This window comes from Mustela erminea, chromosome 4 (assembly GCF_009829155.1).
Source record: "Mustela erminea isolate mMusErm1 chromosome 4, mMusErm1.Pri, whole genome shotgun sequence".
Lineage (NCBI taxonomy): Eukaryota > Metazoa > Chordata > Mammalia > Carnivora > Mustelidae > Mustela > Mustela erminea.
Genome location: NC_045617.1, coordinates 110462099 through 110478670, shown reverse-complemented (window position 1 = coordinate 110478670; position 16572 = coordinate 110462099). Strand labels below are relative to the sequence as shown.

Genomic DNA, 16572 nt, shown 5'->3' with positions numbered 1-16572 from the left:
CAATAGAAGACCCACTGCCTCCCCTTCTCTTAACTTCCTTCTAACCTAAAAATTTCTCCCCATAAAATCACCCCGATCACACACAACCCTCAGATTTTCTAGGTCTCCCTGTCTATTCCTTCCGACCCAGCACATCTCTGGAAAAACAGACTTCTCTAACTTTTCAACTGCGGCGTTTAAGTAAATGCAGACAGTCGGGTTTCCTCGCAGCCCCTCCATCTGCCAGCAACAGCCTTTCCTCTCCGTGTCCTCCCTCCGCACACACCTAGACGGAGAGCTCCTCGCCGGCGACCCCTGGCAGAGGGAAGGTGACCCCGGACCCCCTTCCTTACCTTCCACTCCGAAAGCTCAGGGAGGCTCTTGCTCTAAGACACCAGCACCGGCACGCGTCCCAGCAACAGTGACGGAGAGACTCCCCTTCGGTCCCAATCACCGTTGCCCATTTTCCCCGGCTCAGCTTCAAAAATCAGGATTTATTTTTTAAAATGCACACTTAAGAGAAGCAAAAGATGGGGGCGGGGGATCCAAAGAGGGGAGCGGTAGGAAAAAAAAGCCCCCAGGACCCCGGAGCCTGACGCCGTATCCAACTGAATCCAACCTCCAACGGAGGTGGGGGGGGGTGCGGGCGGGGGAGAAGCCCCCCGTAGAGAGACTCTGAGGAAACAAACAAACAAAAAAATGCAAGTGGCTTAAAGGCGAGGATCTGTTTGATCAAATCCACCCCCAACAAACCGAATAGCCAAGAAGCAAAGAAAGCGCTGAGACGAGAAGTGACCGGCGACAGCAGCGGCTGCTAAGGCAGATTTGTTGGGGCGGTGGGTTTATTACAGGAGTATTCGTGGTCGGATCGGAAGGCTCAAGCTTATGCTTTTTCCTCTTTCCGCTTTCCTCCCTCCTCCTCCTCCTCCTCCCCCCCGCAGGTACTGATGGACGGACCGCGACTAAGGAGAGGGGGGAAAAAAATCCTTGGCTGGTGATGTCGGAAAGCTGTTTGAATGCCCAGCGAGGAGGGGCGCGAGAGGGAGCGAGATAGTAAAGCTCTGTCTCGGGTGTGCGCGCCGGCGCGCGGCGCTCGCTCTCCCCGGGGCGCGCGCGAGGGAGGGGGTGCGCGTCCCCGGGGGTGCGCGCGCCCGGCGCGCGCCGGTCTCCCGCGTGCTCGTGCGCGCGCGCGTCCCCGGGCGCCGCGCGCCCCGTGCTAGCACCCGTGCCGTGCGCCCGGCGGCCGGCCCGAGGCTCGAGGAGCGCGGCGCGCCGGCTGTGCCTTCCCGGAGTGGTGCCTCCCGAGGGCGCGGGCGGGTGTGTGTGAGAGAAGAGGAGGGAAGCGGCGGGGTGAGAAAGGAGGGAGGCCCGGCGGGAGGGCGGGAGAGAGGCGGGCGGGAGGTGGGGGGGCTCCTCGGTGCTCCAGCCAGGGCCGCGGTGAGCCTGCACGTCACGGCTACTCAAAACCAAGCACGTCCCGAAAGCAGTATTTTCTGCGTCTGGGAGGTTTTTGCATCCTCAGTTCCCACCGCTGGGGCTGGCGGCGACCGACTGTAAGAGAAACTCACTAGGGGGGGGGGGGGCGGAGGACTGGAAGGAGACTCTGCCCGGTGGGAAGTAAATACTGGACTTGATCGTCTTTCTTTCTTTCAGCCTGAACTTGTCGCAGCTGAAGAGCTGTCATTTCATCACCGGGATTCAGATGAATTGATCCGGTCCTCAGCGGAGGGGGCATATCTCGGCTCCTGAAACGCTGCGTGCCCCTCTGGCTGGAACAATACTAGTTTTTCTCAGCGAGGCTGCAATTAACATCTTATTTGTTCTGGCTAGATACAGGCTTTGTCAGGACCGCGGTGCGGCGACTGAGGTTGGGCATCTTGCATTGCTTTCTGCATGGCAATGGGATCGTGGTTGTGGGGTCTAAACTTTTGTTTTCTTAATGTATCTGATTCCTTTTCAAGTTTCCCTAGTAACAGGTTTGTGGACAGGGGTAGAAAAAAAAAAAAAGAAAAAAAGAAAAAGAAAACGAGGGAAATGGGGAGGAAAGGCTACCAGAGTCTCAATTTAGCAGCCAAAAAAAAAAAAAAAAAAAGATAAATTTCCCCATCTTTATTTATTTATTTAGCCCCCCGGACCGTTGGCTGACAAGCATTTGATGAGCGAGCTTCAGATACAATGCTGCAAAAGGTCATTCGCCTACTGATTATGTCTCTACTTGTAAACGCAGTTGGTGGTTTGCAAAACAAGTGGCAAAATAGTGTGGTAATATGGTGAGGCAGACCGCAAGGGGTAATTCATATATAAAGTGTCTCAGTCTTTCTAAGGGTGAGTGGCTTAAGCAGCAGGTGAAGTGGAATAAAACAGATTTCCATCATTTTTTCTCTGTACTCTTTCGGCATTTTTCTTCCTCTTGTTGTTCCTCTCCCTTGGGGCAAATGGAGAGTGAAGAACATCATTTTAAAAGAGGACCACAGGGAAAACAGAAAGGTGCCAATGATCTTTTATTCACTGAAGTTGTTTGAAATATTAAAATTGGCCCTTTACTTCTTAATACATATTAATGGGGTGACCCTCTTCAAGGCTTTCTCTTCTAGGACAAGTGTTCAGAATAACATCCTGTAAGGGAAACAGTTAATCATTCCCCAACCAACAAGCTTTAACCATGTTCCAGGAACATTCACTGGCTGAGAGAGCAGCCTGTGTGGCGTTTGGTGTTGTGTCATTTTTGGTTCATTACAATATTTTTTATTCATTTAGGGGAATGTGAAAGGAAAATAAGATTTATGTCTAGGGCATAATCCAAAACATTGTGTCTGAAGCAAAAACATTTTCTTTTAAAAACAAACAACATTCAGCAATACAAAGGAGAATCACCTTTCTTCTATTTCAACTTCCGTAGAGATTATAATTATGGTATTTGCAAGACATTTTGGTCAGTTCTGTTATTTTGCCACAAGCGAATATAGAGATTAATGACAAATGCTCCAAAATGGGAAAAAGGAGAGGAAACAATGTGAGGTTTAGATATATATCTATCTTGCATCTAGTAATTTCTCACATTATCTTCAAACACTGTGCTTTTGATGTTTCTTAGAAAAATCTTAAAGTCATGACACAGTAACATAAGAATAACAGCTGAAAGGGACAATTTAAAAAGACTTAATCCTAAATGGAAAGGAGTACTCATTCCCAGGTTCATTTATATTCAAGTAGAACACAGGGCTGGGTCAGGGAGAAAGCCACCCTTAATAAAGCACTTCACCCTTCACACTGTTTCCCATAACCTTCATAAATTGCAGGCTACTGAGCCAGCCTGATGATGATCCTGCTGAGGTATATTTATAGCAGATGATTTGTGGATGATAAATACGCCAAGCAAGACACCATCTCCAGTAACCCCAGGCTGGTCTGACTTCCTCAGGGGGTCATAATCAAGAATCACGAAAAGAATCATATATGGAGAATCTGGTCTCTGGACCCTGACAACAGCACAATCCGAAGGCAAAGCAAGGAAGAACCACCCTGATTCATGTCTGCACTATGTTCCATGTGAAAGCACCGCTGACATATTGACCCAACAATAAAAAGAGCAGCAGTTTACACACTGTAGCCTCTCTGTGTCCTTTCCTCCCTATTGAGATTGGTCTGTTTTTATGCTTTAATACATTTTAAAAGTCACCATTTCAGATTACAATTATGAGCCTTCATTTGCCTCTTACACGTGCCTGGGTGTGTCTGTGTACATACGTTGGTATGTATACAAACACAGACCCATAATTTACACATACACACACTATGTATACATGTGTGTATATATGCATACATTTTATATTAAGTGCATTCACATACATGTATATATGATGTGTTCATTTATATTTCAGTTATTACACATGTATTTGGAAGCATGGTTTCACTAGGTTCCTTTTTAATTTTCTTTAGTAATAAAGTAGTCTCACCCCCAAACTTCCAGATTAATTGTATAAACTAATTTTCACTTAAGTTTCCTTGCCAACTTTCAAAAGGACTATTAAGAAACCAGTGTTAACACATCAGAATATAAACTTGTATTTTAAATTGGCCCAAGCATGTAAAGTTGAAGTCTTTTAAATGTATCTCTCCTACTATTTATACATTTTTAAAGATTACTTCAGAGGAATGAGATTTCCAAGTATAATCTTTCTCTTTCGTTGCTTTTTATTTTTTGCAGTTTTCTCCTTCTATCTTTGGGGAGGAAAAAAAGAGCCCCATCTTCCAGGATCATTGCTAAATTCAGTATCACCTGCACAATTCTTGGACTCAAATGACAAGAATATGTTTTGAATATGCTTACTTAGTTCTAGAAAGTATTTTCTTCCCCCTCACCCTTTTCTCTCATAGTCTTGCAATATTAATATATTACCACTTTCAAATTTTAGAACTTTTCTTCAGTAAGGCTTTAAAAAGTACAAACGGACAGCTGGGTGGCTTAGTTGGTTAAATGTCCGACTCTTGATCTCAGCTCAGGTCTTGAGCTCAGGGTTGTAAGATAAATAAAAAAGAAATAAATAAAATTTAAAAATGTAAAGTAAAGCACAAATAAGTTGGTAGATTATTCCTTTTCAATACGCTTTAATTTTTCAATACTTAATGTCTCCAGTACACACCCACAGACTTTGAAAAACCACTAATTCCAAAATGAAAGGAAATTAATGTAACAACTTCAGAGATATGAACCTTAACTATTATTTACTATGGTCAACTAATATATTAATATTTTGTGTTAATAAATGATCAAAATAGGGGCACCTGGGTGACTCAGTGGGTTAAGGCCTCTTCCTTCAGCTCAGGTCATGATCTCAGGGTCCTGGGGTCGAGCCCCACATCAGGCTCCCTGCTCGGCAGTGAGCCTGCTTCCCCCTCTCTCTCTCTCTGCCTGCCTCTCTGCCTACTTGTGATCTCTGTCTGTCAAACAAATAAATAAAATCTTAAAAAAATAAAATAAAATAAATGATCAAAATACTACATGATTAAATGGGTGAGTACGTACCTTATGCCTAAAGTTAGCATATTTACTATGAACTGAAAGAACTTCTCCATATTCTTTCTCCTCCTCCCCTTACTCTTCTTCTTCCCCTTCTTCTTTCTTCTTATTATGAAATAATGAAATTTCTCAGGAAAAAAGCTGATTCTTCTCAGTTCCCTATCTAAAAACAAATTGACCATTTTCTAATCGGACATCCCAGAATAGAAACTACGTGACAGAAGTCCTTAAAAAAAAAAAAAAAAAAAAGGAAGAAGAAGGGTAGACTAGAACAAAGGGATATGTGAAATGATGGTTATCCTGGGCTAGTTAGTCCAACCTTGCCCCATCCACTCATAGCCAGAGGAGTTGTTGTTGGTTTTTTTTTTTTTTTTAAATTGTATTCATTTATTTGACAGAGAGAAAGACCACAAAGAGGCAGAGAGGCAGAGAGAGAGAGAGAGGGAGAAGCAGGCTCCCCACCTAGCAGAGAGCCTGATGCGGGGCTCGATCCCAGGATCCTGAGACCATGACCCGAGCCGAAGGCAGAGGCTTAACCCACTGAACCACCCAGGTGCCCTGCCAGAGCAGTTTTTAACCAGAGGCCGTTTGCATCAAATTTCCATTTTTACCATTCTTTCCCTCTACAATGGCACATGTAAAACACTTAAATTGGTAAAAGGTTTTGGCCATCAATTACCAAGACTTCACTTGGGATTCAGGAAATGCCATAGGTAAGGTAACACATAATGTCACTTTTGTGTGTTGTACAAGTGTCTTGGAAAATATGACTTCAGAAGCTCAGAATATGTTTGCGGTTAAATATAAATTCACTCCCCAATTGTTCCCTTGTCAGTAGTTTTTATCTACTTATTTATATAAAAGTTGCTATATTTATACCTCTTCCTTTAATTCCTAGGATTTCAAATGAACTAGAAATGAAGGTTCTTCATTTTTACCCTGAATCTGATACTAGTTATATATCTAGTTATGGACAAGAAACTGTGCACTCTCTGGACTTTGGTTTCTTACAGGAAAGGGCTTGACTATGGTTCCTCTTCATATCTTCTAAATAAAACAAGGCATCTCACAAGGCAGGGAAGCAATGAGAGAAAAATTCAACAAAATTCTAGGCTGGGAAGAATCAAAACTGTTTCTTTCACTCAAACATTGGAAATGTTATACTCTGTCTTAATTTTTAAGACCTGCATAGCTTTACCAGCTTTACCCTTCCTTCCGGGCTGCCACCTGCTAATGCAGACAACTCATTACATTCTTAGCCTTCCCTCACTGTGATCAATTTTTTTTTTCCCCTCTTGGATTGAGTCCCAACCCTATGAACAATGATGATAAGAACTTAAGTTGTAAGGACCTGCATATCTGTTGACCTGAATCAACACCAGAGATTGAGGTCTATTGATCACCTATTATTTCTGAACTCTTGGGTCTCTCCAGCTCTGTACCTTACCAGTCCTGACTCATTCTTCGTACCATTTCTCTTCCCACCAGATTCCCTCACTTGGACTTTTAGATCTCTTTTCTCTTTTATCCCAACACACCTTTATGCAGAATGTTCTCTCTATATCTTCTGCTGACTAAAGCCTGTTATTTTGTGAGGACATGGCATTCTCTTGCAACCATGTCAAGTGGAACATGCATGTTTCTCCCATATTCTGATTAACTAGGGTTTATGGGTAGATGGGGTTTCTGTCTTTGTTGTTTATTACTGGTTTTGAATATTTACTTCTTATCTCACTTTTATATCCCTTTTTCTTGGAGGTTATATAATTTTCCTTTGGTAGCCTCACCTCTTCCTTTTTTGCTCTCTTCTTACTGACTTACAGATTTTGCTTTTTATTCATGCAATCTTTTAGCCACTCAGTTTTTCTCTCCATCCATCTTCCAGTCTTCTCATGTTTTCAGTATCCATGTAGATGGCTTATATGGCATATGTCTATCTTTTCAGATCAATTTCTGTATTTCCTTCATACCAACTCAACCACATTTTCCTGTGGTCTTAAACTAAAGAGGTCGTAACCAATGACTGCACCACCTCCAATATTTCAAATTTAATTTTCCAATTCTATACCTATTGTCTCCTACTTTTGTAAACTCACCTGGTCAATGACCACATGGAGTCAAGTTTTCCAGAAAATTCAGATCTTTAATCCATTCCCACTATTTTCTTCTCCTGTCTTTTCTTTCCTCCTTATCCTCTGTGATAGGCAGCCTCTTAACATGTCCCTCAATGATCCCTACTTCTTGTTATTCATGCCTTTGTGTAATCATCTCCACTTGAGAGTAAGCTAGCTTTAGATACTAGCTTCTACTGAGCAGGCAGCAGTGATAGGATGTCGCTTCCATGTTTAGGATATAAAATGACTGTCTTCCATCTTGGGAGCTCTTTCACTCTTCCTTATAGCACTCATCTGAGGTAAGCCCCTTGCCCTGTTGTGAGACAGCCCTATGGAGAACCACAAGTGACTTAGATTAGAAGCTTATCTTCCAAGCCTGTCAATAGCTATGTGCGTGAACTTGGAAGTGAAAGTTTCCCCAGTGAGATTGTGAGATGTCCTGGACAATATCTTGGTAGTAGCCTCATGAAAGCCTTTGAATGAGAACCACTCAGCTAAGCAGCTCCTGGTTTCCTGATCTGCAGACACTATATGATATCAAATGTTTATTGTTTCCAATTGCTAAGTTTGGGGATAACGTTTTATATAACCATAGGTAACTAATGCATATTCTGTGGATTTCAGCCAATTATTATAATAATTTACTTATAACTTTCAACTTTCTGTTACATTTCCACGGCTGAATCACTGTGCATACTGTACTGTACTCAACCACTGACTCTGAGCCACACCCATGAAGAACAACACTGGTGAAGAAATTCACACCCTTAGGCAACCTGATGTCTCAATGTATTCATAATCACCAGGTTCATATGGCCTCACCACACAGGCTGTCACTTATAACTTTCACTTATGGGCTCACTCTCCTATTATACCCAATGAATATTTTGTAACTTTTCCTTGATTATTAAATCTTAAATCTTCCCTTCGACTCTTCAATTCTGATAACTTTCTTTATTCTTCACTTATAAAACAGATGTGATCATATGGGAACTCCCTCATCTTACATAATAAAATCATTAAACCTATGTCTTTGCCTGTTTTCTCCTTTCTTATAGTCTCTACAGAGATATTGCTCTTATCTCAAAAGCTATGCCCTCCATAGGTATCTTAGATTTCTATTGTTTCTCACACAACCAAAAATCTTTCCCTCTCTCCTGGATCATTTATATCAGTATGCAGATATTTTAAAGCAATATGGCCATTCTGTAACAATTTTTAATTAACAATCCTTATTTCTTATTTCCCCTTCATAACTAATCTTTAAAAAGAAGTCTATCACAACTACTTCATTTCCTCACTTCTTTCTCATTTCTCAATTCCTTCTAATTGGCTTCCAGCCTCACTGTTCCACTGAAAAAGTTCTGGCCAAGGTCACTAAAGGCCTTCATGTTGCCAAGTTCATAGGTAAATTTCTTTTTTCATTTACTCTGACTTTTAACACTATTTTTCTTCCTATACCACTTCTTTCCATCTTGATTCCAGTTTTACCATACCCTTCTAGACCTCACTGACTTTGCAGTCACTTTTTGTTTTTGACCATAAAATGCCAGTTCCTTAGGGATAACTGTTAAATCTAATTCCCTCATTTCTCTACCATCTCTCCCTTAGTGATCTAATACATCCTTTAATACCAAATGGTACTGTAAGAAAGTATATACAGCTGAGTAATATTCCATTGTATACATACACCTTTTCTTTTTTATCCATTCACTTATCCATGGACACTTGGGTTGCTTCCATAAAGCAGCTATTGTAAATAATGATGCAATAAACTAAACATAGGGGTGAATATATCTTCTTGGAATTAGTGTTTTCATATTCTTTGGGTAAATACCCAGTAGTAGAATTAGTGGATCATACACTAATTCTAGTTTTCATTTTCTGAAGATCCTCCATCATGTTTTCCACAATAGATGTACCAGTTAGCTTTGTTAACAACAATATCTCCATATCCTTGCCAACACCCATTGTTTCTTGTTTTTTATTTTAGCCAGTCTGACAGGTGTGAGGTGATGTATCTCATTATAGTTTTGATTTGCATATCCCTAATGATGAGTGATATTGAGCATCTTTTCATGTGTCTGTTGGCCATCTATATATCTTCTCTGGAGATGGAATATTACTCAGCCATAAAAAGGATGAAATCTTGTCATTTGCAACAACATGAATGGATGTAGAGAGTGGGCTAAGTGAAATGAGTCAGTCAGAGAAAGACAAATACCATATAATATCATTCACATGTGAAATTTAAGAAACAAAACAAATGAACAAAGAAAAAAAGAAACAAACCAAAAAAAAAAAAAAAACCAGACTCAACTCTAGAGAACAAACTGGTGGTTACCAGAGCTGAGATAGGTGAGGAGATGGGTGAAATAGGTGATGGGGATTAAAGAGTACACTTATCATGAACACTGAGTAATGTAGAGAATTACTGAATCACTATATTGTACACCTGAAATTGATATAATAATCTATGTTTAGTATCCTGGAATTAAAATATAAATATATAAATAAATAAAATAACAAAAAAGAATGTATATGCACATACATTGTTACATACAAACACATAGTCACACACATGTATTTCTTTGGCTAGAAAAACTTTTCCGAGTGCTAGATTTTTAGGTAGTCAGTTATCTGATGGATATCTCACAGTCTCATATCTCTCAGTCTCACAGTCATTTCAGATTTAAGGTAATCAAAACAAAACTGATTACTCCAAAGAGATGTGTTCTCCCTCCATCTTCCCATCACAGGAAATAATACCACTATCCCACCCAATTATTCATCCTATAAACATGGGAATTTTGCTTTCTGCCTCTTTTTCTATCACTCTCACATTCAATCCCTTGATGAATGCTACCTGTTCCATATTTTATTAGTTTGCTAGGACTGCCATAACAAAATATCACAACCTGGATGGCTTAAACAACAGCCATTTATTTTCTCACAGTTGTGGAGACTACAATCCAAGGTCAATGTGACAGCATAGTGGATTTTCTCTGAGATCTCTTCATGGCTTGCAAATGGCCATGCTCTTGCTGTTTCTTCTCATGGTGGTCCCACTATGTCTGCTATACCTCTGGTGTGTCTGCATATCCCAATCTCTCTCTCTCTCTTTTTTTTTTTTTTTAATAAGGACACCAGTCCGATTGAATGGGGGCCCACACCTCCTTTTAATTCAATTACCTTTTTAAAGATTTTATCTCCAAAGACAATCACATTCCATTATACTAAAGGTAGAGAGTCAACATATGAATTTGGGGAGGAAAGAAACTAAACCTTTAACCCACTTCAAACATATACATTTCAATTCTAACATTCCTTTCCTTTTCACTGCCATCTTTCTTTCCAAAGCATGTAGCTTTTCCCTAGCCTCATGTAATAACCTCCCACCTGGTGTTAAATATTCTTTTTTAATTTACTCCCAATCAATTTTGGTCAAAGGGAAAAAAAATTAGGTCCTTTCAAAAAAATGTTGAAAATCTTTTTGTTTCATTTTTTTAACCCTATTACTAGTGGCACATATAATAAATCCAACCCCTTAATCATGGCCCACAGTGCCTTGCATCATCTGATGCTTGTTTCCCTTTCATCCTGAGCCACCCTACTGCTTACTTATGATGCTCAAGTTGTATTAACCTTTTTCTGTGCTTAAAAGACACCATTCCCCCCCCCATATATAGCTTTCCTATATAAGGAATGATCTTTCTTTCTCTTGCTGTTGGGATGACATTCATTGGCTATACTTTTCTCATCCTTCAGATTTCTTTTTGAAAATTCTTTTTCTTTTCCAAATTTTTATTTAAATTCTAGTTTGTTAACATAAAGTATAATATTGGTTTCAGTAGTAGAATTTAGTGATTCATCACTTACATATAATACTTGGTAATCAACACAAGTACCTTCCTTCATATCCATCACACATTTGGCCCATTTCCTGCCCACCTCCCCTCCATCAACCCTCAGTTTGTTCTCTATAGTTAAGATTCTCTTAAGACTTCCCTCTCTCTTGTTTTTCACTTCTCCTATATTCATCTGTTTTGTTTCTTAAGTTCCACAAATGAGTGAAAACATATGGTATTTGTCTTCCTCTGACTGTATTTCACTTAGCATAATACACTCTAGTTCCACCCACATTGTTGCAAATGGCAAGATTTCATTCTTTTTGATGGTTGAGTAATATTCCATTGTATATATACACAACACCTTCTTTATCCATTCATCAAACAATGGACATTTGGGCTCTTTCCATAATTTGGTTATTGTTGATTATAGTACTATTTTTAACTTCTTGAGGGATCTCTATATTGCTTTCCAGAGTGGCTACACCAGTTTGCATTCTTACTAACAAAAATTCTCTCTTTAAGGAAGCTTTCTTTTTTTTAAAACCACCTGATGTGTGGTCTCTTCTCTTATATTCTCTTTCAAGATAATTATTTGTCTGTTTTATAATATTTGCTCATTTTTAATTTTTTATTGCTTTTTATTTGTTTTCCTCATTGGCCCATCACAATATACTCTTGCCTAACATAATGCAAAGCACATTGTAACTGCTTAATAAATAGTTAGTGAAGGAATTGGTCGAAATTTGCAACATGGTAAATTCCACATACTGGCATTAGCTTTTCCCATTGGAGTCATTTTATGTAACTGTATAATTTTAGCAATTATGTAATATATATTTGTATCACAACTAGGGTTGTCTCTTTTCTGGACCAAACATTTTATTTCCTTCAGACCTTTCTCATGTGACTTGGTCTCCAGAGCCTCTAATCTTTATGGCTGTTTTCCATTGGATTTGTCTCAGTTTGTCACACCTCTTTGATGTCATAATTGTTAAAAGAACTTCATATTTTAACTTTCCAGTATAGAAACAAAATAATATCTATTTGCTTAGTTCAAATGAACAAACATTCACTAGGTATCTAGTTGGCCAAACTCTGTAGTTACAAGGATGAATATCTGATGCTTTTCCATATGAGGACAAAAAGCTTTCAACTCCCAGAAATAAATTAATTGTTGATGTATTTAACACATATTTACTAAGCACATGTTCCACATAAGACACATTGTAAGATGTTTAAGAGGCAATAGGAATAATCCCTGCCCCTGTGATGATTGCTTCTATTGGTAGAGATAGCTAATTAAAAGTTAGCTACTACCTAATTATAACTTGTAAATGAGTCATATGTTTCAGAGGATAAAGGTATAACGCTATGAGAGGTGTGGAGTGTGTGTGGTGGGAGAAGGGAAATATGAGACCTGGGACGAGAGAGCAGAGAACATTTATGCGAAGAGTGGTGTTTGATCAGAGATCTGAAAGACAGTAAGAGACTACCAGTCATTCCAGGCTAGGGAAACAGAGGTATGGAGGTAGGAAGGAACAGAACACATTCTAGAAAAGGAAAGAAAGGTTGAGGGGAATAAAAAGACTGAAGGGGTCAGTGGCAATTGAATTTGTTGATAAAGATTAGGATAAAAAACCAGTGGGTCTTTATTTCAATAGCAATATTGATTAAAGGATGGCAAACAGAGAAATAAATTACTCAGATTTACATTTTTGACAGTTTATTCTCACTTCAGTATGAGGAGTGATTTGAGGAAGGTAAGAATGGATGTGAAGAAACAAGCGAGGAGGCAAATATACTAGTGACATTGGTGGCATTAATGGAGATGGAGAAAGAGTATCCAAAAGACATTTAGAGGTAAAATCAATAGAATTTGTCAATGGTTTGATATAGTAAGGATGACTGTATTTGAATAAAGGCATCTATTAGTGAATCTGTATAGTGCTGGCTCATATAGAAGTGACAGTCAATTATAATACTTGATGGAGTTATTTATTTGTTTTTATTTATTTATTCATATATGTGTGTGTGTGTGTGTATATATATATAGACATACAAACAATTGGATTTTTTTTTATCCTGTGTGTGTGTGTGTGTGTGTGTGTGTGAGGGGGTGGGGCAACTGGGTGGCTCAGTTGGTTAAGCATCTGACTTCAGCTCAGATCATGATCCCAGGGTCCTGGGACTGAGTCCAGCATTGGGCTCCTTGCTCATCAAGGAGCCCCCTTCTCCCTTTTCCCTACCTCTTCCCCTTTGCTCATGGTCTCTCTCTCTCTCTGCCAAATAAATAAATAAAATATTTAAAAAGAAAGAGTCACAAGGGACTCTAAGAACATGATAAAATAATACCAGCCCTTTGCTTTTGTCATAAATATGCAAACTTCTTCCAGTGGGAAACCTTGTTTCTGTGCCTTGCAATTGTCTGGGATAGACAGTTCAACTCTATCTGAAAAATCCACCTCGAAGAAGGCTTACTCACATGACTGACATTTCGTGCTGGCTATTGGCTGGGAGCCCAGCAGGAGCTGTTGTCCCTCTTCACATGGGCCTCTCCATAGGCTTACTTGATCTTACACATGGCATTGCAGCCGCCTTCCATGAGTCAGTATTCAGAAAAAGACAGCTGCCAGTATATCAAGGCCTATGTCTGGAAGTTGGCACAGTATCACAGCTGACATTATTCTATTAGTCAAAGCTTTCACTAAGCTTGTTCAGATTCAAGGTGCCTGTGGAAGAAGAAAAGGGGCATTTAACAATAATGTCTCTAGTTCATGATGCAATCACCTCTGTCAATGGAAGGAATATAAAGAATGTATGATACAAGGTGCACACTCTGTTTATGGACATTTTAGTGGATTATATCATTCAAAACGTTAATTATTATTTCATAATCAATGATACCTCCATATCTTATGGGTTTATCCAAGTTAGTGGACAGTGTTAAATAAGCCCATTTTACATACAGTGTCCAGTAACATACAACTAGAATCTTTTCTATTAGAATATACATTTTTAGAGGGCCAGAATGTTGTCTTATGCCACAGTATTAGCTTTTGGGACAGCATCCCATAAAAATTTGTTGGCTAATTGATATTCTTTTAATTGTTACAGTTTGCTGTTTAGCCGAACAACCCATGCTAATCTTCCCTTTCCAGGAATATGCCAGATGATGTTAAATATTTTGGAATAAGAAACATTCGCATTATGTCTACAACATTCTTCTCTTATAACATCCCAGAATAGCTTAGTATATCCAGACTGATTCCTACTTATTACCATTTTGTTTTTTATATATTCACAAACAATCTATTAAGTAATTTATTCAATAATTTTTCCAGGGATCAGTATTTAATTCATTAAACTATGATTTCTAGAAATAAGTTCTTTCCCCCATTTAAAGTAAAGTCAGTGTCTACTGTCTGAAACTGTCTTATTTTTCTGCGCTCACTTCTTTGCCAAGATTTTTCAAAAATCATTGAAAAGCTTTCAAAAGAACTTTTATACTTTCTTTACATATACTGTGATGTGATTTTTCTAGATGAGGACATTTGAATCAATATAAAATATCTAAGGGTTCTTTTACTATTTTCTTGATTTCTGGAGTATTATCTCTGTTGAACATTGCAAGACCATACTTTCAAAGTGAAAGATCATTCATTTTCTGGTAGAAAAGAAAATAGAAATAGGAGTTGAATAAAGTTACTTTCCCCTCTGTCTTTTTTATACTTAAACCTACTGTGCCATAAACAAAGTTTTCTTCAGACTTGCTGTTATTATTATATATATATAAACTTTTTTGTTTTATCTTTCTTTATGTGGACATTTTTCTCTCTTTTTAACATCCTTACAAAATTTTGGGAAACCTGGGTGGCTCAGTTCATCAAAGCATCTGCCTTTGGCTCAGGTCATGATTCCAGGGTCCTGGGATTCAGCTGTGTCCTATAGTGTTCGCTGCTCAGCAGGAGAGCCTGCTTCTTTCTCTCTCTGTCCCTGCGTGTGCTCTCTCTCTTGCTCACTCTGTCTCTCAAATAAATAAATACAATCTTAAAAAGAGAGAGAGAGACAGAAAAAAAATATCCTTACAAAATTTTATCTAAGTCTCAGAGTTCCTAGTGATGCAACTGACTGTCTCTCAGAATTTTGGCTTAAATTAACAGGAGTTATGTGGATTATCCATCTGGGGTGATTTTTTTTTTAATATTTTAAAAATCTTTTGCCTTAAAGATAAAGTGATGTATAAAAATTTTCAGTTTTTTGGAAGGCAATTTGTTTACTAAATCTCGTGTGTGTGTGTGTGTGTGTATATATATATACATATATATACTTATATATATATATACTTATATATATATATAGCATTTATTTATATAAATACTCTATATTTTAATACCATGAAGAATTGGACAGGTCCAATTTATAGAGAAGGAATTTTTAAAAATAAGTTCTCTTTTGATTTTACTATGGAGGTTAAATCTCATGCAAATTTTTCATTTCCATATCAACACTCACTTTCTATGATTTTAGTTGCTCTACTAAGGGAAAAATTGGCAAACAATTCTCAGACTGTTCTTTTTTTCAAAAGCCACTTAAACCACCTTATTTGACTTTCAGTGTTAACATCTGAAATAATTTTTCTGTATCCCAGAGTCCACTTAGTATTGCTCTGAAGTTGATGCTGTCCAGATTGTAGGCACAATATTGAGGTAACATTTTAATCCTTAAGACATTAATTATTAAGAAATTATTCAGTGAGTTAAAAGGAAAAACAAACTGCTAATTTGATATCAGTTATTTAAATGCATCTTCATATTTTCCTTATAAGAAATAGAAGATATTTTCTTTATAGGAAAGAGAAGGAGATTCAGCATGGATTTTATTAATCTTTTCCCTCTGTACTTCCCTTGAATCAAACTGAATGAGAACTAGTAAAAAATTCACTTTAATCTATTATTAAGATATAAAAATGCAGGTCCATCTCAGTTTATTCAGTTTCCTCATAGGCTAAAAGTGAAGCATCCTTATTGAACAAATGTTACCTTCAGAATAACTGAAGACATTAAACATAGAAAGGATTTCATGTTTCACACATGCAACTTTATTTTACTCAAAATTTCATGCTTCATGCTGTTCTCATTTAGTGCCCCAGTAACAACAGAATATGTATGAAGCTATATTTTATTTTCTTCAAGAGAATAATTTATAAACTGGAAAAAAGTCTAAATTAAGCACAAATATTGGCAATGATCAATCATTTGGTTTATCTACTCTCAATTTTTCCACATAAAAGCTTGTCACAGAATTATAATATTGAATGATAGATCTTCGTAACTATAACCAACACTAGAAACATTTCAATTTTGTGTTTCTGAAACTTGTCCCATCATCAGTGGCAACAGGGATATTCATTGAGGTACACAATCCTAAACCCATTCCTCAAAGATTTTTATTCTATTGGTATTCCAGGATATTTATGTAACCATGACCCCAAGTGGTTCTTATGATCAGACAAGTTTGGAAAAGAATGGTTTAGTTCAAGATTCTCATTTTATAGATAAGAAAACTGAGACATGGGCATCAATAGTGAATTGTCCACAGTTATCTAGCC

General features: G+C 38.3%; 1 protein-coding gene and 1 long non-coding RNA gene across 5 annotated transcripts in view; one reads left to right on the top strand and one right to left on the bottom strand.

Moving 5' to 3' along the window:
* The window catches only part of ADGRB3 (adhesion G protein-coupled receptor B3), a 739102-nt gene extending 738022 nt beyond the window's left edge, over positions 1-1080 (bottom strand). For all 4 annotated transcript variants that reach the window (XM_032340376.1, XM_032340375.1, XM_032340373.1 and 1 more), the window contains exon 1: positions 333-1080. The gene's annotated coding sequence lies outside the window, so the exon portion shown is untranslated. The remainder of the gene's footprint in view (positions 1-332) is intronic.
* A 91-nt stretch (positions 1081-1171) lies between these two features.
* Positions 1172-3706, top strand: LOC116587825. The gene is made up of 3 exons (XR_004284660.1): positions 1172-1329; positions 1633-1846; positions 3279-3706. It is a non-coding gene; the product is annotated as an uncharacterized LOC116587825 (long non-coding RNA).
* Positions 3707-16572: the final 12866 nt, after the last annotated feature.